Source organism: Chlorocebus sabaeus, chromosome 8 (genome assembly GCF_047675955.1).
Source record: "Chlorocebus sabaeus isolate Y175 chromosome 8, mChlSab1.0.hap1, whole genome shotgun sequence".
Taxonomy (NCBI): Eukaryota; Metazoa; Chordata; class Mammalia; order Primates; family Cercopithecidae; genus Chlorocebus; species Chlorocebus sabaeus.
In genome coordinates, this window is record NC_132911.1 from 23,125,498 (window position 1) to 23,153,215 (window position 27,718).

Consider the following 27,718-nt stretch of genomic DNA (forward strand, 5'->3'; position numbering starts at 1 on the left):
AATTTTTGTATTTTTAGTAGAGACGGAGTTTCACCATGTTGCCCAGGATGGTCTCGATCTCTTGACCTCATGATCCGACTGCCTTGGCTTCCCAAAGTGCTGGGATTACAGACGTGAGCCACCGTGCCAGGCCTCCAAGATGTTTTTTATGGTAGGATCTATATGTCTCAAACTTCTTTTTTTTTTTTTTTTTTTTTTTTTTTGAGACGGAGTCTGGCTCTGTCGCCCAGGCTGGAGTGCAGTGGCCGGATCTCAGCTCACTGCAAGCTCCGCCTCCTGGGTTTACGCCATTCTCCTGCCTCAGCCTCCCGAGCAGCTGGGACTACAGGCGCCGCCACCATGCCCGGCTAGTTTTTTGTATTTTTTAGTAGAGACGGGGTTTCACCGTGTTAGCCAGGATGGTCTCGATCTCCTGACCTCGTGATCCGCCCGTCTCGGCCTCCCAAAGTGCTGGGATTACAGGCTTGAGCCACCGCGCCCGGCCTCAAACTTCTTAAAAAAATAGACTTTATTGGCCTGCAGTCTTTCTTTCCTCCTTCCTGGTAGCCCCTGGCAACTACTGATCGTTTTATCGTTTCGATTGTTTGGCCTTTTCCAGACTGTCAGGTAATTGGAAACATACAGTATGTATGTAGCCTTTTCAGATTGGCTTAACTTAGTAACATGCATTTAAAATTCCTCCATGTCCTTTCATGGCTTGATAGCTTATTTCTTTTTGGTGTTGAATAATGTTCCCTGGTCTGGATGTACTCCAGGTATTCATTCGCCTACTGAAGGACATCTTGGTTGCTTTCGAGTTTTGACAATTACAAATGAAGCTGCTATAAACATCCATGTGTAGCTCATGTGTGAGCATAGATTCTTAACTCCTTTGGGAAATACTAAGGAGGGCAATTGCTGGATCATAGGTAAGAGTGTGCTTAGCTTTGTAAGAAACTGCCGGGCTGGGTACAGTGGCTCATGCATGTAATCCTAGCACTTTGGGAGGCCATGGCAGGCGAATTGCCTGAGCCCATGAGTTCGACACCAGCCTGGGCAACATGGCCAAACCCTGTCTCTATTAAAAATATTAAAAATTAGCTGGGCATGGTGGTGCACGCCTGTAATCCCAGCTACTTGGGAGACTGAGGCGTGAGAATTGCTTGAACCCGGGAGGTGGGGGTTGCAGTGAGCCGAGATTGCACCACTGCACTCCAGCCTGGGTGATAGAGCGAGACTCTGTCTCAAACAAACAAAAAAAAACCCAAAACCTGCCAAAACTGTCTTCCAAAATGACCGTGTCATTTTGTTTTCCCATCAACAGGGAATGGGAGTTCCTGTTGTTCCACATCCTCGCCAGCATTTGGTATCATCAGTATTCTGGATTGTGGCCATCTAATAGGTTTGTACTGGGATCTCATTATTCTATTTGTATTTCCCTGAGGACATATGATGTGCAGCGTCTGTTCACATGTGTATTTGCCACGTGTACATCTTCATCATGAGGTGTCTGCTGAAGTCTTTGGCCCATTTTTTAATTGGGTTGTTTGTTTTCTTACTGTTGAGTTTTAAAGGTTCTTTGTATATTTTGGATAGTAGTCCTTTATCAAATATGTTTTTGCAAATATTTTCTCCCAGTCTATGGCTTGGTTTTCATTCTCTTAACAGTGTCTTTTTCAGAACAGAAATTTTTATTTTAATAAAGTCCAGCTTATCATTTCTTTCTTGGATCCTGCCTTTGGTTTTTATCTAAAAAGGCATTGCCAACCCCAAGGTCATCTACATTTTATTCTATGTCATCTTCTAGGAATGTTGTAGTTTTTCACATTACGTTTAGGACTGTGATCCATTTTGAGTTAATTTTTGTAAAGGGTGTAAGGTCTGTGACTAGAATGATTTTTTTTTTTTAGCTTGTGGATGTCCAGTTGTTCCAGGACCATTTGTTGAAAATACTATATTTTTTCTGTTATATTGCCTTTGCTCCTTTGTCTGAGATCAGTTGGCTATAGAGTCATACCTCAAAGATATGGCAGATTTGATTCCAGGCCACCATAATCAAGCAAATATTGCAATAAAGTGAGTGAAACAAATGTTTTGGTTTCCCAGTACATATAAAAAGTATATTTATACTATACTGCAGTCTATTAAGTGTACAATAGCATGATGTCTAAAAACAATGTACACCCCTTAATTAAAAATATTTTATTGCTAAAAGTGTTAGTAATCATCTGAGTGTTCAGGAAGTCACAGTCTTTTTGGAGGTGGAAAGTCTTGCTTTCATACCGATGGCTGCTGATTAATCAGGGTGGTGGTTGCTGAGGATTGGGATGGCTGTGTCAATTTCTAAAAAAAAAAAAAAAAGACAACAATAGAGTTTGCTGCATCAATTGACTCTTCCGTTTATGAAAGATTTCTTTGTAGTAGGCAATGCTGTTTGATAGCATTTACCCACAAGCAGAACTTCTTTCACAATTGGGGTCAGTTCTCTCAAATCCTGCTGCTGCCTTATCAACTAAGTTTGTGTAAGATATCTAAATTCTTTGTTTTTATTTCAACAATGTTCACAGCATCTTTAACAGGAGTAGATTATTCCATATCAAGAAACCACTTCCTTTGCTCATCCATAAGAAGCAACTTCTTGGCTGGGCATGGTGGCTATACAAAATCATTTTTAACCAATATTTTATAGGTATATATAAATGACCAATTTTGACAGTACTGGGAAGTTTAGGATTTCTCACAAACTAACAGCTACTGAATAGAAAAGATCAAAATAGGCTGGGCACAGTGGCTCACGCCTGTAATCCCAGCACTTTGGGAGGCTGAGGTGGGTGGATCATGAGGTCAGGAGATGGAGACCCATCCTGGCTAACATGGTGAAACCCCGTCTCTACTAAAAATACAAAAAATTAGCTGGATGTGGTGGTGGGCGCCTGTAGTCCCAGCTACTTGGGAGGCTGAGACAGGAGAATCTCTCGAACCTGGGAGACAGAGGTTGCAGTGAGCCGAGATTACACCATTGCACTCCAGCCTGGGCGACAGAGTGAGACTCCGTCTAAAACAAAACAAAACAAAACAAAACAAAACAAAACAAAAAAAACAGAAGCAACTTCTCATCCAGTAAAGTTTTATCACGAGGTTGCCGCAATTCAGTTACATCTTTAGGCTCCACTTCCAATTCTAGCTGTCTTGCTGTTTCCATTATATCTGCAGTAACTTCCTCCACTGAAGTCTTGAACCCCTGAAGGTCATCCCTGGGAGTGGAATCAACTTCTTCCAAACTCCTGTTCATATTGACATTTCGAACTCTTTTCATGAATTCTAAATGTTCTCAATGGTATTTAGAATGGCGAATCCTTTCCAGAAGGCTTTCAATTTACTTTGCCCGGATCCATCAGAGGAATTACTACCTATAGCAATTGTAGCCTTATGAAATGTATTTCTTAAATAATAAGACTTGAAAAAATGAAATTACACCTTAACCCATGGGCTGCAGAATGGATGTTGTATTAGCAGGCATAAAATGTTAATATCCTTGTACACCTCCATCAGAGCTTTTGGGTGACTAGGTACATTGTCAATGAGCAGTAATAGTTTGAAATAAATCTTTTTTTCCTGAGCAGTAGGTCTCAACAGTGGGCTTAAAACCTTCAGTAAACCATGCTATAAACAGATGTTTATAGCATGTTTTATCATTCAGGTTTTGTTGTCCCATTTATAGAACACAGGCAGAGTAGATGTAGCATAATTCTTAAGGACCCTAGAATTTTTGGAATTATAAATGAGCATTGACTTCAACTTAAAGACACCAGCTGCGTTAGCTCCTAACAAGAAAGTCAGGCTGTCTTTTGAAGGCTTTGAAGGCAGGCATTGACTCTCCTCTCTAGCTTTGAAAGTCCTAGATGGCATCTTCTTCCACAAGAAGGCTGTTTCATCTACATTGAAAATCTGCTGTGTAGTGTAGCGACCTTCATCAATTATCTTAGCTAGATCTTCTGGATAACTTGCTGCAGCTTCTACATCAACACTGGTTGCTTTATATTGCCCGTTTATGTTATGAAGATGGCTTCCTCTCTAAACCCCAGGAATCAACCTCTGCTAGCTTTAAGCTTTTCTTCTGCAGCTTCCCCACAATTTTAAGTCTTCATAAAATGGAAGAGAGTTACAGCCTTGCTCTGGATTAAGCTTTGATTTATGGGAATGGTGTTGCTGGTTTGATCTATCCAGACCACTAAAACTTTCTTCGCATCAGCAATAAGGCTGTTTTGCTTTCTTATCATGTGTGTGTTCACTTGAACAGCACTTTAAATTTCCTTCAAGGACTTCTCCTTTGCATTCACAACTTGGCTAACTGTTAGACACAAGAGTCCTAACTTTGGGCTTATCTTGGCGTTTGACATTCCTTTCTCACTAAGCTTAATCATTTCTATGTTTTGACTTAAAGTGGGAGATGTGCAACTCTTCTTGTCACTTCAACACTTATAGGCCTTTGTAGAGTTACTAACTGGTCTAATTTCAATATTGGTATATCTCAGGGAATAGGGAGGCCTGAGGAGAGGGAGAGAGATTGGGGAACGGCCGGTCAGTGAAGCAGTCAGAACACATGTAACATTTCTTAATTAAGTTTGCTGTCTTATATGGACGTAGTTCAATAATTACAATAGTAATATCAAAGATCGCTGATCACAGCTCACCATAACAGCTATGATAATAATGAAAAAGTTTGAAATATTGTGAGAATTACAAAAATGTGACATGGAGACATAACTATTGGGAAAATGACACTGGTAGACTTGCTTCATGCAAGGTTGCCACAAACCTTCAGTTATAAAAAACACAACCTCTGCAAAGCACAGTAAAGTGAAGTGCAATAAGACAGGGTCTGCCTGTATTTATGTGGATCTGTTTCTGGGCTCTATTCTGTTCCATTGATCTATTTGTTTATTCTTTCACCAATACCACTTGGTCAAAGAGTGCTTTTACTGCCCTTTTTTTTTATCTTTGGGACAGAGTCTCACTCTGTCACCCAGGCTGGAGTACAGTGGTGCGATCTCAGCTCACTGCAAGCTCCACCTCCCGGGTTCATGCCATTCTCCTGCCTCAGCCTCTCGAGTAGCTGGAACTACCAGTACGTGCCACCACGCCCGGCTAATTTTTGTATTTTTAGTAGATACGGGGTTTCACTATGTTGGCCACAATGGTCTTGATCTCCGGAACTCGTGATCTTCCTGCCTTGGCTTCCCTAAGTGCTGGGATTACAGGTATGAGCCACTGCGCCCAGCCTTTTTCCTTCAATATTTCAATATTGAGTTGGCTATTCTGGATCTTTTTTCTCTCCACATACACTTTAGAATCAGTTTGTTGACATCCACAAAATAACTTGCTGAGATTTTAATTGGAATTGCACTGAATTTATAGATCAATCTGGGGAGAACTAACATCTTGACAATCTAAAACATTCCTATCCAAGAACTTGAAATATCTCTTCATTTATATAGTTCCTTTTACATTTCTTTCATCAGAGTTTTGTAGTTCTCATTTAGATTTTGTATGTGTTTTGTTCGATTTATATCTAAGTATTTTATGTTGGCAGGTGCTAATGTAATGGTTTTGTGTTTTCAATTTCACGTTTTATTTGTTCGTTGCTGCTATACAGGAATATGTTTGACTTTTGTATATTAACCTTATGTCCTGCAACCTTGCTTTAATAACTTATTTATTCCAGGGTGTTTTTTTGTTGATTTTTTTAGATTTTCTACATCAACAATTATGTCATCTTTGAACAGAGACAGTTTTATTTCTTCCTTCCCGATCAGTATAGTCTTTAGTTTTCTATTCTTTTCTTGTCTTATTGCATTCACTAGGACTTCCAGCCAACACAATGTTGAAAAGGAGTGGTAGGAGGGGACAGCCTTGCCTTGTTCCTGAATTTATTGGGAAAGCTTCTAGTTTCTCATCATTAAATATGATGTTAGCTGTAGGTTTTTTGTTGATTTTCTTTATCAAGTTGAGGAAGTCTTCCTCTATTATTAGTTTATTTAGAATGTTGATCATGAATGGGTATAATTTTGTTAAATGCTATTTCTGTATCTATTGATATGATTATGTGATTTTTCTTCTTTAGCCTTTAATGTGCTGGATTACATTAACTAACTTGTGAATGTTGAGCCAGCCTTGCATACCTGGTATAAATCCCACTTGTTTATGGTGCGTATTCTTTTCATGTTGTTGGATTTGATTTGTTAGTATTTTGTTGAGGATTTTTGCATCTATATTCATGAGAGTATTGGTCTGTAGTTTCAAAAAAGTTTAGATATCTACAATAAGGCATGATTATGTTTATTTTCATATTTTCTTTCTTTTTTTTGAGACAGAGTCTCACTCTATCACCCAGGCTGGAGTACAGTGGCACGGTCTTGGCTCACTGCAACCTCCACCTCCTGGGTTCACACCATTCTCCTGCCTCAGCCTCCGGAGTAGCTGGGACTACAGGCGCCCGTCACCACGCCCGGCTAGTTTTTTGTTTTTTCAGTAGAGACAGGGTTTCACCGTGTTAGCCAGAATGGTCTCGATCTCTTGACCTTGTGACCCACCCGCCTTGGCCTCCCAAAGTGCTGGGATTACAGGCGTGAGCCACTGTGGCGGGCCTATTTTGATCTTTTCTATTCAGTAGCTGTTAGTTTGTGAGAAATCCTAAACTTTCCAGTACTGTCAAAATTGGTCACTTATATATGCCTATAAAATATTGGTTAAAAATGAGTTCATATAGCCAACTTTTTGCAAAATATTCATTCCCTCGTCGCTGAGAGTTTATTTGCTCTTGAAAGAAAATTGTGTTTCACCCAATTTCCCTGAAAATATCTGTGATGTCATCTTTACTCTTTCCCTGAGTAAAGATTTTTTCCTCTTACTCTTTACTCTCTTTTTGAGATCAATATTTCCCTGAGAGTTTGTTGGGATAAATCAACACTGCATTGTAGCTGAGATGACAGCCCGTCCTATCAATTAGAGCAGGGGCTTTTGGAGGTTTTTGAGTGTAGTATGTGTTCGACTTAAGGATTATGGCTACAAGGAGGTCATAGATTATAGCAAAGAAGTCTTTTGAGGGGGGTAAATGTGGGTATATAGTTTCCTCACTGGGAAAATCTGTGTTCCTTGTGGAATGCAATTTTTTATTTGATAATCACAGCACTCAATTCTTTTCTCCAGCGAAATCCCTGAATTTTGATTTCTGGCCACAAGGTGGCATCTGATTTTCATTAATACAGGAGCCACACCCCTTCATCTCCCACCTCTCAAGCTGGAAACTTCCATCTGTCTCAGCTTCTGGACTCTTATTGTAACAGATTTTTTGCCCCCATGGCCAGCAAAGGATCTAATGGAAATTACATTAACTTGTGTTTGTCTAGGGGCCTAGAACTAAACCTTCTTGTATTTGGTTAAGTCATGCTTGTGTCAAGGCATGCTCCTACTTTTTTTTTTTGAGATGGAGTTTAGCTATGTGGCCCAGGCTGGAGTGCAGTGGCGCAATCTCCGCTCACGGCAACCTCCGCCGCCCGGGTTCACCCCATTCTCCTGCCTCAGCCTGCCGAGTAGCTGGGACTACAGGCGTCCGCCACCATGTCTGGCTAATTTTTTTGTATTTTTAGGAGAGACCGGGTTTCACCATGTTAGCCAGGATGGTCTCGATCGCCTGACCTCGTGATCCTCCCGCCTCTGCCTCCCAAAGTGCTGGGATTACAGGCGTGAGCCCCCGCGCCCAGCCCAAGGCATGCTCCTACATTTTTAATGTTTTAAATTGATCATTGTGTGGAAAATTTATCATAGTCAGCATTTTGCATGTATCTCTTTGATCGATAGCTAATAAGAGTGGGGTCATGCAATTTTTTTACATATGCCTATCCTATGCTGCATGTTGTTTTGCTCGTGAGTAGGAAGGTGCAAAGGAGCCCGCTTCAAAGATCTAGCTTTTAAGTAGGGTAGACGCAAAGTGCATGCTTGAAATAGCCATAAAGGAAAAACTCACAGGCACATTGTCTAAGTCCCAGACTGGTATTATGAGTAAGGTATCTAGATCTGTGAGAAAAGGGATTAAGAGAGATAGGTTCACTATTGTGCTCCTGCACCTTGCACAGCACTGGCATATACTAGGTACTCATATATATATGCCAGGCACAGTGGCTTATATCTGTAATCCTAGCACTTTGGGAGGCCGAGGCAGGAGGGTGGCTTGAAGCCAGAAGTTTGAGACCAGTCTGGGCAATATAGTGAGACCCTGTCTCTACAAAAATAAAAAATATAATCAGCCAGGCGTGGTGATGCATGCCTGTAGTCCTAGCTACTCAGGAGGCTGAGGTGAGAGGATTGCGTGAGCCCAGGAGGTCGAGGCTACAGTGAGCTATGATTGTGCCACTGCATTCCAACCTGGGTGACAGAGGGAGACCCTGTCTCTAAAACAAAAACTTAAAAACAAACAAACAAACAAAAACCTACGGAATGAGTGTATGAAGAGGCCTAAGAAGGGTTTCATGGAAGAATGGGGTGAAACTAACTCGAAAATGATGAGTGTGAGTTGGATGGAGGAAGTCAAGGAGGAGGTGTTGCAACTTGGAGAGACAGGGTGCAGGAGGCACAGGAGCAGTGTGAGGCGGCCAGAGTGTAGGAGGAGGAGAGTGATCTGGCCTGCACTGGAATAGCCAGGTCTCCACCTGGGCAGGGCCCCGAGGTCATGCTGAGGTGCCTGTACTTTCCCCAGGGGAAGTTGAGAACCATTCTCATGGATTTTTTAAAAAAAGTGTGAGTCTAAAATTCAGCTGGGAAAAAAAAAAAGTGAAGCACAAAACCCTGTGGTTGGTGGGGGACACTGAAAAACACACAAGGCACCTACATAAATAATAACCTGGGCAGCATGGGACATGTGTCCTTAGGTGTTGTAAAACTTGAGCTGAATTTTTCAGAGAAGGAAGCAAGATCCTGTCCAGCTGGCACAGCACGGATTGCTGCAGGGCAAGTATCTGGGACCCAAACCTGCTATAATAATAGCTGACATTTGAATATCTGTTTACAGTTTGCAAAGTCTTTTCAAACATTACCGTATGTGATGCTCACATTATCCCTGTGGTGTCAGCACAGTTACTGTCTCTGCTTTACACATGGGGACACTGAGGCTCAGGGAGGTTACCCAGGGTCAGTCTGGTCATTTGGGTCTGACCCTACTTCTTGAAGGACTGGCAAGATGGGGGCCAGCAAAGGATCTAATGGAAAAAGATGAGATTTCTCTCACTTTTCTTCTGAATTAAAGATGGTAATAGACACAGTTGCTGCTACGATGAACGAAGGCACAGCTTTTCCTGTATTATTTCCTTATATGATTTTGCCATATAATGTGCTATGATTTTGCTATATAATGTGCTATGATTTTGCCATATAATGTTACAATTTTGCCATATAATGCTTTGGTTTTGCCATATAATGCTATGGTTTTATTTCTCAGTGAGAACATAGGGGAAAGGGACTGATAAAATGCCATCAATTGAAAACAACCAAGAGAAAACTATCTCAAGGTTTTAGCCAAAATGATATCAGTGTACAGTTGAAGCCATCTGCCTGGTTTTCTTTCTCCTTTTATGATCTTTGTGCTCTAGGAGCTTACGATCTGGTTGGCAAGAAAAAGCAGGTGCGTGCTCACTGCGGCAGATCTTGGGGTGACTTGTGGTGCACAAAACTGATTCCTGTGGATTTGCAGCTTCAGGGCTTTTTTCTGAAGCCCAAGAAGGTGTGTCACACCAAAGAGGTGACATACTCCATTGTGTGAGTTGGGACCTGAAAACACAAAAAGAGGAGCAAGATAAAGCCTCCAAGGGCATCACCAGCAATGAAGGCAAGACCATGGCCATATGCTCCAGCTGTCTGTCTTCAGTTAAGACAATTCCAAGGCACGTTCTATGTGGTTATTCAGAGGATTCCAATGGGGTTGAGGCCCAATTGCTCAAGATATAGACCATTAATAATGCATCTTTGGTTGGTTCCTTCTTCCCTGTCTCACGTCATATACTCTTCTGCTTTCTGGCATCGTCTTCCGAATAAACAACCTGTACTCAAGTCCTTGACTCACGTCCTTGACTCAGGCTCTGATTTTTGGGGAACTCAAACTAGAAACACAAGCACATTTACTCACTTGTGTTTCTAGAAAAGCTTGCTCTACAGTAGATGCATGCACCAAGTCTTCTATGATCTTAGTGGAGTGGGGCCTTCCAAGGTACTGGGGTGGATGGAGTAGGCTTTGTATAGGAGGAGAGGCTTGCCCAGTTGTCAAGTGCAGCCATACTGGCTTTGAGTGGGATATACCAAGGGCGGCCATTCTAGGTAAGATGTATGGACTGTTGTGAATAAAATCTAGGGGCTTTGGAAAGAGCTGAGAGAATGAAGAGGCCTGCTGGCCACAGTGGGTATTAGACTACGGGACAGGGAGATATGTTTTAGACTTGGACTGGTGGGCTAGCCTTGGTGATGTTACCTTGACAGCCCAGGTGTCTTTCTTTGCTTGCAATTTATTACAGGTGGTGGCTTTGCTTCTATTTTGAGCTATACTGTGGAAGGCATTCCTTTTCCACAGCAAGCATTTCCCCAGTGAATTGTTAAGCCCAGATTTACTAGGTGAAGCATCTGATTTTTTCCTTCCTGCCCCTCATCCTGGGCTTGGAGCCTCCTTCCCTCTCAGTCTCTCCCCAGCCTCAGCTTCCTCTAGAACTATTCATTGCGCTTTAGCCCATTCTACTTTCACAGCTTCTTCACCTTGACAATTTGGGGCTTTAAGAAAAGATCTGGCAAAGTGCCTTCTCCTTGTACCAGCATCTATGCTTGCACCTTTGATGTTTTGTTAAGGTAAGTGCTGAGAGTAGTGTGCATATTTGAGTGTTGGCAATAGCTCTTGGTATATTCTAGGTGTCCAGTGATCCAATGGTACCACTCAGGGGTTGAGTTTTTTGAAGGAACCAGGAGATTTGCTGGCTCACAAGAGTGTCACTGCCTGGTAATTTTTCCTTGCTCTCCTAGAAGGTTGATTGCCAAATCATCTGTCACATCAAATCTGACCCATTGGTTCAGGCACCTGCTGTGATCTTGGGAAGCTGAGTGCAGTGTTGGTCCCTGTCATAGTTTATAAACTCCTTTGTTTGGCAGGAGACCCCAGTGACATACTCCTCCCAATATCACTCAGCAATACTTTAGGCTAATAACCCTGTTTAATTGCGTAATATTACTAGATTGCAAAGCACTTACATGGACATTGACTTGCTGTCTCATCTCTGTAATAATCCTGTGAGGTAAGCAGGATTGTTTGTTTCCATTCCATGAATAAAAAGACTGAGATGTTGGGTGACTTGTCCAAGATCACATAACTGGCTAGCATCAGAGGGGGATCCGGAAACCAGGACCCATTTACTATTAGATCACAGTGCTAAGGGAGACAGCAAGAAGCATAAGATCCAGTCTTTGCTTAGAGGGTCCCAGAGTGCTGTTTGAGAGAGACCAGATCAGCAGGAATGAAAAGGAGACATTGGGTTCCAAGTGCCAAGTGAATTCTACAGACAGCGTGTGATCTAGGCATAAAAAACAGAGATTGCTCATGATAGGCAAGGCTAAGAAGGAACACAGAAAGTAGTTCAAAAAAATAAATAAATAAAAAGCAAAATAAACATCACTTACATGGGAGTATCTTTACAGCTTGAATAAGGGCCATTTTGGGCAAGAAGACACAGACATAAAAAGAATGAGTATCTCCTAAACGATACAAACAAATCTAAGAAAGGCAGAACATTAAGTAATCATTGAAACTGACCAATATTTATCTAACTTTAAATGTCAGGAAAGAGAGCTATGACTTTCTGCTGTACCTGCAGGAGTCATGACTAAGCTGAAGATGGTGGAATTCGGAGCCATGAGACCTAAGTTCCAAAACCCACTTTCTAGAGATGGGACATTGGGCAAATTGCTGAGACGTTTTGTAGTTATTTCCCATTTGGAACATAATGATACTAATTTCAAGCTCAAAAAGTGGTTGTGAATATGGAATGACTAATACAAGTGAAACTGACTGATGGTGTTAGAACTCTGGGTTCCTCCTCTCTTCAAATATTTTAGGCCATGCTTGGTAAAAGCATCTTGAGTTTGATGTACCATGGATTTGGCCCAGAGGTGCCATTCCTGTTTCCCTCTGTGCAAGGCCATTGTATCCATTAAGCACAAGAGAATCAACTCCTTATGTGTACCAGCTTTACAGGGGACAATGGGAATGTTTGAAAACCCAAAAGAAATGCATTGATCTCAAAACATGAAAGGAAAACAAAAGAAAATAAAAATTAATGAACACCCAGTTAGATGTCTACAAAACTGTATCAACTAGTTAATTGTTTCTAAGGCTTACATAGCCATGTATAAATTATATTTAATGTGACATGCTGGCAAATTTTATTTTATTTATTTTATTTTTTAGTGAGTGTATAGAGATTTTTTGCAAAGTAAAAAGCACACACTTAAGAAAGTGGAGTGCAGATGTACTCAAGACAGAGTCTTGCAATGGGGTTTCTATCTTTACGGTTTTTTTAAACCAAGGGGTGGAATATTCATGAAAATTCCTGAAAGAAGATGAGGATTTGTTGGAACTGTGGTGACACCCATTTTTACACCAAATATGGGTATTCCTGGAACTGTCATGGTGCTAATGTGTGCCGGATTTTGTGTGTTAATGAGCATATATAAAAGGTCCTAGGTGAAACCTGGGTCAAATTCATCACCACGTTGGGTCTAGTTGCTCTTAGTCAGCTTGGTCCACACCCTGGTTTTCAGGGTTTTATTAGCCTATAGCCTTTAATGGTACAGGTGTGACCACCCTATATTATTTCTGTCTCATTTTCCCTCCCCACTTGCAGAGATTTCCATACCTTATTCTTAGGAATTTCCATACCTTATTCTTAGTCTTCTGAATCTACTTCCTGTTGATCAGGGGCATTGACCCTGCATAGTGAGGACATAGAAATTTCTGGTTGCCTGTCTAAGAGTCCCAAGGGTGGATCATCAGGCTGAATCCAGGCAGGGATTGGCTGGAATCCTAGCATAACCATAGTTTTGACGTGGAACTGTTGCAACCTGGAAGACACACACTTTGCAAGGAGGTTAAACAAAGACCAAAGAGTAGCCATAATATGATAGCTATTAAAGGTCCTAGGAAAGGTGGATACCGTGTCACACTTGGCAGATATCCTTTGATGGAATCCAGATAGTTTGAGCAGTGGGGTTATTGAAATTATGAGGCCAGTAGCCTGTTGGTAAGTCTTTTGAACTAGCAGTTCAACTAATCCTGAATTGTTAATGTAAGAACACCATGTGTGGTTTATTACTATGCAAATGCCTCTGAGAGGTTCATGATCTAACCCTGTCAGGGTCTCATACAGTGACTTAGAAATGAACCCAAATCCTAGGATTCAAGTCCTGCAAATTCCTGTCATACCCAAGAAGGCTCTGAATTATTTCTTTGTTTGTGGAGGTGTCACCTTTTAGACAACCTCCTTTCGTTTGATGGACGAGGTCTGATTTTCTGGGCTTAGGATGTACCTCAGATATTTTACCTCAGGTTTGGAAATCTGGGCCTTGGATGGAGAGATCCAATACTCTTTCTCCCGGGAACTCTAAGACTTGAATGCCATCCTTACCTGAGTCCTCTTTAGTGGGTTTGCATACCAGGATATCATCTACATATTGGAGTACTGGCTCCCCTGTCTCACTCTAACTCTCTTAATTCTCATGCCAAGATGTTTCAGAACAAATGAGGGGTATCCATAAAGCCCTGAGGCAGTACCGTTCAGGTGTACTGCTGGGAAATACTAGTTTCAGAATAGGGTCACTCAAAAGCAAACAACTGAGAAAATAGAGAGTTGGGGTGCAAAGGGATACAAAAGAAAGCATCGTTAAGATCTAATATCGTGAACCAATTGGTGTCTCCCAGTATTTGGGTAATTATAAGTATTAGACGCTATATGATGTAAGGGAATTATGGTCTCATTGATGGCTCATAAGTCTGGAACTAGATGATATTCTTTGGTTTCTGGACAGAGAAGACAGGAATATTGCAAGGAGACTGACATGGAACCAGGAGGCCGTATTTTAAAAACTTCTCAGTTGGGGCCTGTCTTTTGGTTTGAGGGGATATTGATGCTTCTATGGGAAATCACTTTTGTCTTTTAAAGAGGGGCTCACTGGCTGAACATGGGTTGCTTTCCCAGGGGTTTTTTGATCCCGTGCTTGTGGGGCTATTTGAGACCTTATTTCAGGGAGGTGGATCTCCTGCTTTTCTCAGGCTGGCTTAGAAACAACAGTCATCGCCAATAAGGCTCCCCAGGGCCTAATAAATGTAAAGTGGCTCCAAGGGTGGCTAGGAAATCTCATCTGGACATTCTGGCATAACTAGAAACACATGAGTAACCATATAGTTTTCTAGCCTGCAGCTCAAGAGTAAAGCAAAGCATTTTGATTTTTGTGTACTGACAAATATTAAAATTTTGATTTAATATGGGATGAGGACTCCGAAAGTAGGAAAACCCCAGTCATATGGCGTTCCTGAAATAACTCTGCTCCTATGGCTGGTACGGTCATGGAATCCTTAAGAAATGAGCCACAGCTTGGCATGCCAGGTGAGGCAAGGTCTGAGGGGTATTCATTGGTGTCCCTGACCTGTTACTCTCCTTTGATAGGTAGAAAATCAGATAGCATAGGATGAGTGTCTTATTGGGCTGCTATAACAAAATGCCATAAACCGAGCAACATATAAACAGTAGAAATTTATTTCTCACAGTTCTGGAGGTGGGCAAGTCCAAGAACAAGACACTTACAGATTCAATGCCTGGTGGAGGCCAACTTTCTGGTTCATAGATGGCGCCTTCTTGCTGTGTCCTCACATGGTGGAAGAGGCAATAGGTCTCTTTCAGGCCTTTGTTATAAGGGCACTAATCCCATTCAAGAGGATTCCACCCTCATGACCTAATCAGCCCAGAGGCTGCACCTCCTAATATCATCAGGGTTAGGATTTTAACATAGGCAATTTGGGGAGACACAAACATTCAGGCCAGGGAAGGGAGCCTGGCAGAGACTGAGGGATGAACTGGACCAGGAGTCCATGAACTCTTTCTTGTTAGTGGATGCTCTTTGGTTTTTCAATAGTAAGACAATTAATGATTTAACTTTGATTTATGCTTAACTTTATTTTAAAAATTTAGCAGTATTCACTGATCCCCTCCAGTTGCAGCAAGAGCCCTAGAGAAAGAAAATGAACTCTTATAGTATTTTGGCAATAGGAGAGGACATTTATGTTACAACTTAACAATCTCTCTCTCTCTCTCTTTTTTTTTTTTTTTGAGACGTAGTCTCACTTTGTTTCCTGGGCTGGAGTGCAGTGGTCCTAGCTCAGCTCACTGCAATTTCTGCCTCCCAGGTTCAAGCAATTCACCTGCCTCAGCCTCCCTAGTAGCTGGGACTACAGGCATGTGCCACCATGCCCAGGTAATTTTCGTATTTTTAGTAGAGACAGTGTTTCACTACTGTCTTGAACTCCTGAACTCAGGTGTCTTGAACTTAGGCTTGTCTTGAACTCCTGAACTCAGATGATCCACCTGCCTCAGCCTCCCTAAGTGCTGGAATTACAGACATGAGTCATGGTGCTCGGCTCAATTTATTCTTATTTACTAAATGCATACTTTATTTAAGTATATCATCCCCTTGTGTTGAGTTATGTATAGCACCATCTTCTTCTGTGAAAGATGCATCCTGTCAGTGGGGAGTGCTAGATAAAACAACAGGGAGTGCTGGGTGGAAATGGGAAAAAGAAAGAAAGAAAGAAACAGAAGCAGCCCCTGGTAAGGAAAGAAGAGGAAATGCTTCTGTTGGGAGTTTGAGGCTCCTAGAAGTGGTTTTGATATCCAGCAATTCAGTTTAAGTTTATTCCTCTCAGAATCACTGGATGAAAGCATTTGTATTTTTAAGAGACTTGGGAGAATGACTGCTAGAATGCTCACCAGTCCAAAAAAAAAAAAAAAAAAAAAGAAAACCACATTATGTCCAATGTGGATTTAGTAGCTAGAGAAATTGGCAAGTGTGTGTGTATATATGTGTGTGGCTCAGGAGGGAGATGGGATTTGGTTCTTTTCATAAGGAGACTTCAATTTGTAGAATAAGCCACACTAGGCTTGCTTTATAAGAAACTTCCTTAGACATTTATTATGCTCCGTGATTGATAACAATGAGTTTTGCATCCATTGTTTCTTCAGGAAGTTACTGAGCAAAGATGTTCCTCACCTTCCTAGGAGGGGCAAGGCAGAGTTGTCTGTGATTTTTTTGAAAGACTACTGAACCTGAAACACAGCTTAGGAAAGTGAGGCCTGTGGAAATGTGAGCAGGATGTGCAAACTCGCCGAATGGAGCACCTGAGCTAACTGCAGGGCTAGAAAGAAGCCAAGAACAAGGAGTGTAAAGTTTACCTGGCTTGTTGAACAGGTGTCATCTCTGACATACATCACTAAACACGAAGCTGAGACAAAGGCAACTTCCTCCTTCTCATGGTCTTGCTGTTTGCTCTTGACATCAGGGTATTCTTAGGCTGGTAGTGTGAGAGAGGGATGTGGCTGTGATCTGGCTCATGGGGACTCAGGCCCCAGTGACCTTCAGCTGTGAGCCCAATCTAAAAAAAGGCAAGTTACAGCACACCTGGGTGTGCAAGCCCCATCTCCCAGTATCCTTTTCACTAAATCAGGGGAGGATGTTATGTTTCTCTGGTGGTAGGTCCTGAGGGACTTGAACTGCCCTGCAGGGCTCACACTCTTTTTCTTCCAGCTGTGTCATCTCACTTTAAACAGATGATGAAATCCAAAACTCGACTTTACATAGACAGTAGCAGGTAACAGCTGCACTAACCAAGTTTTCTATGATTCTCTTAAAAGTTAAGCTCCCCTGGTGAATTTTCAAATATTTAGATTTACAAGAATTCAATTTCCATTCATCTTTTAGATACTGTATATATTGACTTAAGGGAGGGACACATGAAATTGAAAATTTAACAGATGACTACATTTTTAAAAATGTCTAAAATTATGTAAAGAACAATTATTGTGTTGGTGTTCAGTTCTGAGTTTTGAGAAATGCATAGAATCATGTAATCACTGCAATAATCAGGTTCAGAACAGTTCCATTACCACTCTCCCAAATTTCCTCATGCTGGTTTTATTTTTTTATTTTATTTTATTTTATTTTATTTTATTTTATTTTATTTTATTTTATTTTTTAGATGGGGTCTTGCTCTGTTGCCAGGCTGGAGTGCAGTGGCATGATCTCGGCTCACTGCAACCTCCAACTCCCTGGTTCAAGCAATTCTCCTGCCTCAGCCTCCTGAGTAACTGGAATTACAGGCATGTACCACCACGCTCAGCTAATTTTTTTTTTAGTAGAAATGAGGTTTCACCATATTGGCCAGGATTGTCTCAATCTCCTGACCTCATGATCCACCCACCTCAGCCTCCCAAAGTGCTAGGATTACAGGCATGAGCCATCATGCCTGACCATGCTGCTCTTTTATAGTCACCTCTTCCCTCCATCCCTAACGCTGGACAAACAGTTCTCCATCTCTACAGTTTAGCCTTTTTCAGAGTGTCACATAAATTGTAGACTATTGTCTATTGTGTGGATGTACCACAGTTCGTTTTATTCATTCAGCAACAAAGGTCATTTGGATCGTTTCTAGTTTTTGGTGATTATGAATAAAGCTACTCTTGTTATCTGCACACAAATGTTTGTGTGAATGTAAAATTTTTGTTTCTGTAGGATTAATGCTTAAAAGTGGGATTGCTTCATTTCCCACTTCCTGCACAGTTTTGTCCTTTCTCCTTCCTGCCTTCAGGTGTGTTCTACATATGTGTGTATTTAACTTCATAATAAATGGCCAAATAGTTTTCTAGAATGTACTAATCTAGAAAATGGGAATGTGCCATTTTGCATTTCTGCCAGAAATGCATAAGAATTTCAGTTGCTCTTCATATACACTGAAAATTCCACCAGACAATGTAAAATAATTCTTGTTTTCAATTAGCAATAACCAGCAATAATTGTACCTTGGATAAACCTCATTGGCTATGATACTGCCACTGAGCAAAGCTAAACAATTCTTGTTTTCAGTAATCATACATATTTGAAAAAACTTGAGAACAAAAAAGTCTATTATTGTAATCCATTTAAAAATAATTTCTGTTGCTCTTCATTTTTAAAAGATTACTAAAGTTTTAGGTTTCCCTTTGGTATCATTTTCCTTCAGTCTGAAGAACTTCGTTTAGTATTTCTTTTAGAGCAGACCATCTGGTGGCAAATTCTTAGTTCTCCTTCCTCTGAAAATGTCTCTATTTTTCATTCTTCAACAGCCTATCCAATGGATATAGAAGTCTGGGTTGGCAATTTTCTGTTAGCATGTTAGAGATCCTGTCCCATTGTCTTCTAGCCTCCATGGTTCCAGATGAGAAATCTGCAGTCATTTGAATTGATGTCTCCCACATGTAATGTGTCATTTTTCTGTGTCTGATTTCAACATTTTTTTCCCCTTCATATTAGTTTTTTATCAGTTTGATTATGATTTGTTGGTTTTTGTTGAGTTTGTCTTGTTGGAGATTCACTGAGATTTTTAAATTTGTAAACCACTGTCTTTCACAAAATTTGAAAAATTTTCATCCTGTTTTTAAAAATATTGTTTCCGCACCAATCTCTTTCTTATTCTGGGACCAGTGACATGAAGGTTGGAATTTTTGATGAATGTTAGAATTTTTGATATCATCCCACAAATTCCTAAGACTCAGTTTGTTTGTTTTATAATCCTTTTTTTTTTTCTCTTTTTCAGGTTAGAAATTTACGAGTGATCTATATTCAGATTCACTCACTCTTTCATCATCTTCAATCTGTTGTTGGGACCCTGCAATGAATTCTTTATTTCAGATGTTATATTCTCAATTCTAAACTTTCCATTTTGAAAAAATAATTTTCCTCTGATGAGTATGTTCATCTTTACATTTTTGTCTAAAGTATTTATTTGTATTTCATAGTGTTTGGTTATGATACTGCTTTAAAGTCTTTGTCAGATCATTTGGATTATTCATATTTGGCATTTTTAATTGTCTTTTCTTGAGATTTGGTGACATTCTCCTGGTCGTTGGCATGTTAAGTAACTTTGGATGGTATCTAAACACTTTGAATATTATGTGATGAGAGTTTGAGTTATATTAAAACACTCTATAGAATATTTTTGTTTGTTTGTTTTAGCAGGCAATCAGCCTGATTGTGTTTGAACCGTAAGTTCTGTTTCACCCTCTGGGGATGGGCCCAATGTCAGTTTAATTTTCAAAGTCTTTCTTATGCTGTGTAAATCTGCCCCATGCATGGCCCCTCAGAGTTAATTTGGACTTTTCAGTGGTTTGTATCATAGTTCAGTTCTCAAGCCTTTACTATGCTTCATTGGGTCTGTTCTATGCATGTGACATTCAATGGTGAGCTTGGGATTTGTGCTAGTTCCTACACAGAATTATGGTATCTGCTTCTCCAGCTCTCTTCTCTACAGAATTTCCCACATACTGTATGATCCTATGGGTTTCTTTCCTGATTCCTCTGGCCAGAAATATGGGTCTCTTTAAGAGTTTTAGCCCCTGTCCCCATCCTAGAGGAAAAGTGGTGAGAGAAAAGGGAGGGAAAAAATAGTAGAAAAAAATAGTAGGAATTGTCTCCACTCTTAGGCTCACAGGAGCTTTTCTTTTCTTTTTTATTTTTGAGATGGAGTCTTGCTCTGCTCTGTTGTCCATGCTGGAGTGCAGTGGTGTGATCTCAGCTCACTGCAACCTCCTCCTCTTGAGTTCAAGCGATTCTCCTATCTCAGCCTCCTGAGTAGCTGGAATTACAGGTGCGTGCCACCACACCTGGCTAATTTTTGTATTTTTAGTAGAGATGGAGTTTCACCATGTTGGCCAGGCTGGTCTTGAACTCCTGGCCTCAAGTGATTCACCTGCCTCACCCTCCCAAAGTGCTGGGATTACAGGTGTGAGCCACCATGCCCAGCCAGGAGGTTTTCTCTTCAGTCTTATGTGCCCATGCCACTGCAGTGGCAGCACAGCTCTGCAACGGGGCTGGCCACAGTACAGAGTGCAGAGAGGAAAGAAAGGGGGAAAAAGGAAAAAGAATGGGAATTACTCCGATGCTTTCTGGCTCACAGGGCCCTTTTTCCCGGTCCTATGGCCGGAAAGAGGAGGTTTCTCCCAGTTTTTGCTAGCTGCATTAACCATACAACTCCAGTAATGTGATCTACCTTCAAGTCAAAGCTGGGAGGTAAAGGAGACAGACAAACAAACAAAACCAAAGCAAAGCAAAAAACAAAGAAACTCACCATCATACTGGTCATTCTTTTGTTTTTTTTTTGAGACAGAGTCTTGCTTAGTCACCCAGGCTGGAGTGCAGTGGCACGATCTCAGCTCACTGCAACCTCTGCCTCCTGGGTTCAAGCAATTCTCTTACCTCAGCCTCCTGAGTAGCTGGGAATACAGGCACATGCCACCACGCCTGGCTAATTTTTGTGTTTTTAGTGGAGACAGGGTTTCAGTGTGTTGGTCAGGCTGGTCTCAAACTCCTGACCTTGTGATCCGTCCTCCTCAGCCTCCCAAAGTGCTGAGATTACAGGCATGAGCCACTGCTCTCAGCCCCTAGTCATTCTTTAAATTTGATCTTTCCTCCCCAATCCATCTGCTATTATTTACTTTTTATAGCTCTCAGTAGTTGCTTTTTATATTCCTCAGAATTGTTGTTGTAATTAATGGAAGATATAGGCTATAGTAAACCTACTCCATTTTAGCCAGCACTGGAAGTACTTAGACTGCTAAATTATAACATTTGCTGGTCTTATCACTTGTCTGCCCTCTGGCATTGGAACCCTCTTAGAAAGATAATCAACTCCCATTGTGGCAACTTCTCCCCACTGCCACAGTTGTTTGTGCTCTAGAGGACTCTGATACTGTTCCTTTTAGAAACTTTGAGCAACCAATAGGTCCATGTCTCGCACCCCTGTTATCCTTGGTCAGGTTGCAGTCGTACACCTCGCTGGTCATCTATCTCTAAGACTCTCATGTCCATAAGCCTTGAAGCTGTCTCTCCATGTCCCACACTTCTATTTCTTGGTTTACTCTAAATTGTTCCATTTTGCCCTCTGTGAACACATTCCCCACATCCTAGCCTCTTCTCCTAATGTTGTCTTTTTTACCTTCTTGTCTTGACTAAAACCTGGTTCTTACCCTGAGGACACTTATTCCTCTGCATTCCTCCCAAGAAGAGGGTGCTTCATTTCCCACTTCCTTGTACAGTTTTGTCCTTTCTCCTTCTTGCCTCAATGGAAAGGTACGTTTATCTCCCTTTCTAAAGTGAGGCCCCTCTGTTTGTGCCCTTGATTCCATCCTTTGCCCATCTCCTCAGTTCTGGCCAATGCAATAAAATAAGAAATTAAAACAAGAGCAAAAAATATTTAAAAGGAGACAAAATTGTTCTTATTATAAAACATAATGCAAATATAATGATTTACCTAGAAATTCAAGAAAAATCAGCTGAAAAACCAATGGAACATATAATGAATTTATTGAAATATTAAATTGTCCCCAAAGCACTAATATTTATAAGTCAGATCAATTTAATAGAATTGCCCTGACTCCTCTCCTGCTATGTACTCTGCCTTTACTGTATGCTAAATTTATATTCATACTTGAGGGGAAGAACTATTTAACAAAAGATACTATAATTGGGAACTTTCATTAACAATTTGTTTTGTTTTGTTTTTGAGACGGAGTCTTGCTCTGTCACCAGGCTAGAGTGCAATGGTGCAATCTTGACTCACTGCAATCTCTGCCTCCTGGGTTCAAGTGATTCTCCTGCCTCAGCCTCCTGAGAAGCTGGGACTACAGGCATGCGCCACCATGCCCAGCTAATTTTTGTATTTTTAGTAGAGGTGGGGTTTCACCATGTTGGCTAGGATGGTCTCGATCTCTTGACCTCGTGATCTGCCCCCCTCAGCCTCCCAAAGTTCTGAGATTACAGGTGTAAGCCACCATGCCTGGCCAACAATTTTTAAAATTAAGTTACATTCCTACCTCATACCTTATACCATATACTGAAATCAATTAGGATGAATTAAATAATTAACGTAAAAGATAAACCCAAACCAAACTAAACAAAAAGAATGGATTTTTTTCCTGCAAAGGTAGAAACTACAAAGCAAAACATAAGTAGAGTGACTACATAAAAATGGCAAATGTCTGTATATCAAAAAAATGCAATATCATAAGGTGTATATAGGAACTCTGGATTATGTTGGCAACTTTTCTGTAAGTCTAAAATTCCTCCAAAACAAAAAATCATAAGCACACTTTCACATACACTCACATATACAGTATCTATAAATATTACAAAATTTATCCTTTCCACTTCTGGAGTTTATCTTCCAGATATACTTGCACATGTGCAAAATGGCCATTTTGGTAACTTCTCCAGGCTCCACCCTTGCCAGATTATTTGAAATGGCAAAAACTATATAAAACCCAAATGATGATTACAAAGGACTGATAAAATATTATGGTATATTCATATAATGGAATACCATCCAGTTGTTTAAATTACAAAGAAACATCTAAAGAACTAAAGATAGAACTACCATTTGATCCAGCAATGCCACTACTGGGTATCTACCCAGAGAAAAAGAAGTCATTATACAAAAAAGATACTTGCATACCCATGTTTATAGCAGCCCAATTCACAATTGCAAAAATGTGGAACAAACCCAAATGCCCATCAATCAATGAGTGGATAAAGAAACTGTGATACACACACACATACACACACGCACACACAATGGAATACAACTCAGCCATAAAAAGGAATGAATTAATGGCATTCATAGCAGCCTGGTTGGACTGGAGACTATTATTCTAAGTGAAGTAACTCAGGAATGGAAAACCAAACATCGTATGTTCTCACTCATAAGTGGAAGCTAAACTATGAGGATACAAAGGCATAAGAATGACACAGTGGACTTTGGGGACCCGGGGAAATGGTAGGAAGAGGGTGAGAGATAAAAGACTACAAATTGGGTTCAGTGTATGCTGCTCAGGTGATGGGCACACCAAAATCTCACAAATCACCGCTAAATAACTTACCCATGTAACCAAACATCACCTGTTCCCCAGTAACCTATGGAAATGAAAATAAATTAATGAATCACAAGGAAACATCTGAGAGGTGTCAAACACACCTGTTTTTTCAGTAAAAAGAATTACTAAATTTTTTTAAACTAAAAAACTCAGACAAATAAAAAACAAAAAATAAAACAGAGTGTTATAATATGCTATCTTTGGGTAAGATGGGATGAGAATATATATTTACATTGCTCATCCGTGCAAAAAGAAACCCTCAAAGGATACACAGAACCCTCACAACAATGGCTAGGGGAGGTTATGACAGCAGTGGTGGTGAAGGTAAGGTGTGGAAGGGATACCGTGCATATATATATATGAGTCAATTCTAAAGTTAGGTCTGTGACTTTTGAGTCATGTGAATGCAGTATGCAGTATCTTTTTTTTCTTTTTTTTTTTTTTTTTTTAAAGAAACAGGGTCTCGCTATGTTGCCCAGGCTGGCCTTGAACTCTTTGGCTCAAGTGATCCTTCTGCCTCAGCCTCCCAAAATACTGGGATTATAGACATAAGCTACCAAAGCTGGCTGCAAAATCTATTTTAATACTTAAATTTAAAAACAAGCTCTTTCCCCAACAAAATCCTCCAAAGTGCCATGAACAGCACTGAACGCAAACAGAGTGGGGCTGTCATGGCAGAACTTCAGGCATCTGTCAAAAGCACGCATGGAAGAGATTCTTTTTAAGTCCTGGGACTTTCCCTCAGCACTCAGAACCTCTGATTACATCAACAACCATTTAGTCAGCCTTCCTGAAGGTTCTGTTTTCACTTTTGCACCAGGCTGGTTATTCCACATGCCATCAAGACTGGAAACCCCAGGAAAGGAAAATCAATGAAATTCCTCTCCAAGTGTTGCAGAGGAGGGCTCCTCCGGTGAGCCTGCTGGCTACTCTCTCCACTGCTTGGGAAAACACCCACAATATAAGTAGTCAGGAGTGGGATTTCCAGCTGTCCAGATGCGGCTATGTCCTCTTGGTGAACTCCATAAATACAGTCATCTGCACACACGCCCATGTTTCCCAGGAATAACCATCTGAATGTACAACAGCCTGAATATTTGCAACAAACCAGTCTTTCTTTGGCTTAATCTCCTTCTCAAAACTTTGGGTATTCCAACTCCTCACTCCTTCCTTTTGTCCTTCAGAGTTCCTGGGGTCTCCTATGGGCTCAGGAATGGCCATCTGGATTTGCCCATCTTGTCCTCCTCTGTGGTCCGATCTTATCAAGCAGCTTCCACTGTCTCTACAGTAATCCCCTCCCCAGAACCCTGCAGTGTTGCTGGGGCCCTATAGGAGGAGTTGCCAATAGTCTCTGTATTTCTGTGGCCTTTTGACACCTCCATTCCGTACTCCAACAAGTAAATGCTAAAGTGTGGAAACTGCCTTCTACCTTCACAACATTTCCTTGTGACAGGACTGCGAAGCTTTGAGCCCCGCCATGAGCACTGAGACTCCTGGCAATCCTAGGCCCCCAGCAGCAGTCACTGGAGACTGGCAGAGAGAATATTCCTAATGCACGCCTTGCTGTATTTAAAATGACCTTGCCCCACTGGTTCCAGCCCATTTCCCCCAAATAGTGCTGTGATCCTCAGCCTCACCATGTCCCTGACCCTGATGAGTTCCCTTTTTATCCATTTACCTTTCCGGTGAGTAAAGGGGAGGCTTTCATTAGGGAAGGGTTAAGAGTCTTGGTCTTGGAAACTGGGAGTCAAGAAGGCATTAAAAAGCTTCCAGGATTGTCTGGACATCACTGGATTTACAGTGAGAACACAACTTAGGCCTTTCTTCTGATGTTTCTCTACACACACACACACACGCACATAAACAACACACACACGCACAAAGTGTGCAACAATCATACACTTATGGAACGGGCAGAAATGCAAACAGCCTCAAACAGCTTTAGTAACAATCATGGGGTGAACTCATCCCTGACATCTCTAATATCTTTCTCATTTTTTCTCTCCTTACTGCATATCTCTAGATTTAAGACTTAATTGAAGCATGTGGGCAGCCAAAGCAGGCTAATCATTTGATGTCTTTTAAAACTAATGTTCTTCAAATTTTTTTTTTCAGTGTCTGTTTAGGGGAGTGGCTGATGGCTGCATGAAGTGGGGGACTCAGAGAATCAAAGAAGAAGAATGGCAGTGGCAAGAGTAGCCCCCTGACTATTTAACATCCTCAGCCATCCAGCTCTCACCTAAACCTGCTTTTACCCAGCCCTGCCCTTTTAAAGGAAGTCAAGTGGCCATGTGTTGTTATTTGAGAATGTGTCTTTGGGGTTTCCTCCTCACTCCAATAGAATTATCAGAGTTTTATTTCCAGTTACATCCTTGAAATAAATATGGGCACATGCTATCACACAATTATCTATTTGATTATGTTTCTAGTAACATTTTAGTGGCTTTTATAGATGGGCAGTCTAGACAGCTATCAATATTTCCTTCTTCTCAATCTAGTCTTGGTTCTTTGTGATCTCATTCTTGCATCGTGGGATCTCATTCTTGCATTGGGTTTCTCTCTCCCTACTGTGTAGAAGACCCTTACTAAATTGCTACTTCCTTAGTGATGCCTTTCCCAGGAACGAAACTCCATGGTGACTTTGTGTTGCTCTGAGCTCTGATAGCCCTTCTCATGGGTGCTAACTGTCATTTGTTTTCCATCTGTCCATCCATTCCACAGACAGTGACTACAACCTGGATTGCTGCTGGGCTCTGAAGATACTAAAAACAATGAGGCAGTGTGTCTACCTTCAAGAGGTTTATAGTCTATAATCTGTGCTATACTGTAATGATTTCTGTGGCTGCGTTTGATATTTCTAGCTAAACTTAGGCTTGAAATCATGGACCTTACCTTTTGTTTCTTCAGGCAGTGTTGCAAAGCTGGGTTCCCTGGAAGCAGAGGCTGCAATGGTTCATGTGCAGGAGGTTTGGGGATCAACCCTTAAAGAAGTGGGGACCCACGTTTGGGTGAGGGAAAACTTGAACTGTGATGAAGGCCCAACAGAAGCCATCACTGACCCTGTGGGGAGTCCTGAAACTAGGATGACCCTTCAGAGCCATCCTAAGTTGGGAATAACTGGTTTATCCTAAGTTGGGGTTAGCAGGGGCCATTTCATATGTAGCTTTTCAAAAATTCACACTGAATGGAAATCCAGTCCAATGGGGCTCGCTTCTTGATGGCTGTAGTATGGGGTAAGAATGGTCTGAAAGTGCTGCTTCTTAGCCTCTTATTCACTCTGAATCTATTCAGCTATAACAGGTGCACTTTTAGGTGAATCTGTGTGCACACCACTCAGCTTTCTATCTGGGGCCTCTCAGCTCCAGAGAACAGCTGCAGCCACATTCCTGAATTCACATTTGGAAACCTCCTGTATGCTCTGTGCACGGCAGGTCAGAAAATCCACTTGTCAAGTCTGGGATGTTGGAATTATGTAATATTTTCTGCAACGGAATTTCTTAGTATTATCCCTAATATTGCTATAATAATCCCCATTATTGTCTCTATTCTCTGCCTACTTAGACCATACTCATTTGTTAAGGTCCAGCTAAACTGCACTTTAATCGAATAACACTGAGCAACTACTGGGTGAATAGAACAAGAAGGTGGAGGAAGTTTGAATTTGCTCATCCTCATTGAAGTGGGTCGTCCATCCTTTTCTGCTCTCTGATATCAGTGCTTCTGATTCCCAGGCCTTTGGACTCAGACCAAGACTTACACTACTTATAAGGCCCAGACCCCCACCAAGTTCCCAGGCCTTCAGACTTGACTTGGGCTTAAACCATTCGCTCCCTGGGTTCTTGGGCATTTGTCCTTGAATTGGAAATACACCAACTGCTTTCCTGGGCCCCCAGCTTGCAGATGACAGATCGTGGAACTTCTCAATCTCCACAACTGTGTAAGTCAATCCTTCATAATAAATCTATTCTACATATCTCTCTATATCCCGTTGGTTCTGTTTCTTTAGAGCACTCTGACTAATACAGATATCTTTTGTCTTAGTTCAAACTGCCATAACAAAATGCCATAGACCAGGTAGCTTAAACAACAGACATTTATTTCTTACAGTTCTGGAGGCTGGGAAGTCCAAGATGAAAGTGCTGACAGATTTTGTTCCTAATGAAGTTTCCCTTTCTCTGGTCTGTAGACAGCTGCTTCTCACTGTGTTCTCACATGGCCAAGAAGTGAGGGGAGAGAGTGAGCGAGCGAGCTCTGGTCTTTCTCTTCTTATGTTAGAACACTTAGGTTTCTTCTTCCTCTTCTTAGGTTAGAACAGTAAGCCCTTCAAGGTGCCTGCTGCATTTTGTGTGTGTCCCCTCCAAAATTCAGACAAAGCCAATGTAATAGTATTAAGAGGTGGGGTCTTTGAAAGATGATTAGGCCATGAGAGCTTATCCCTCATGAATTAGGTACCCTTATAAAAAGCCTTGATGGGGGAATTCTCCCCT

The 27,718-nt window shown here is 41.2% G+C and overlaps 1 long non-coding RNA gene across 1 annotated transcript in view; it reads left to right on the plus strand.

Annotated features, from left to right (window-relative positions):
* The first annotated feature begins 489 nt into the window (after positions 1-489).
* LOC103215483 (uncharacterized) overlaps positions 490-27,718 on the plus strand; it is a 30,373-nt gene continuing 3,144 nt past the window's right edge. Inside the window, exons 1-2 of the long non-coding RNA XR_490162.3 lie at positions 490-1,381; positions 26,963-27,168. This is a non-coding gene — a long non-coding RNA (uncharacterized lncRNA). The remainder of the gene's footprint in view (positions 1,382-26,962; positions 27,169-27,718) is intronic.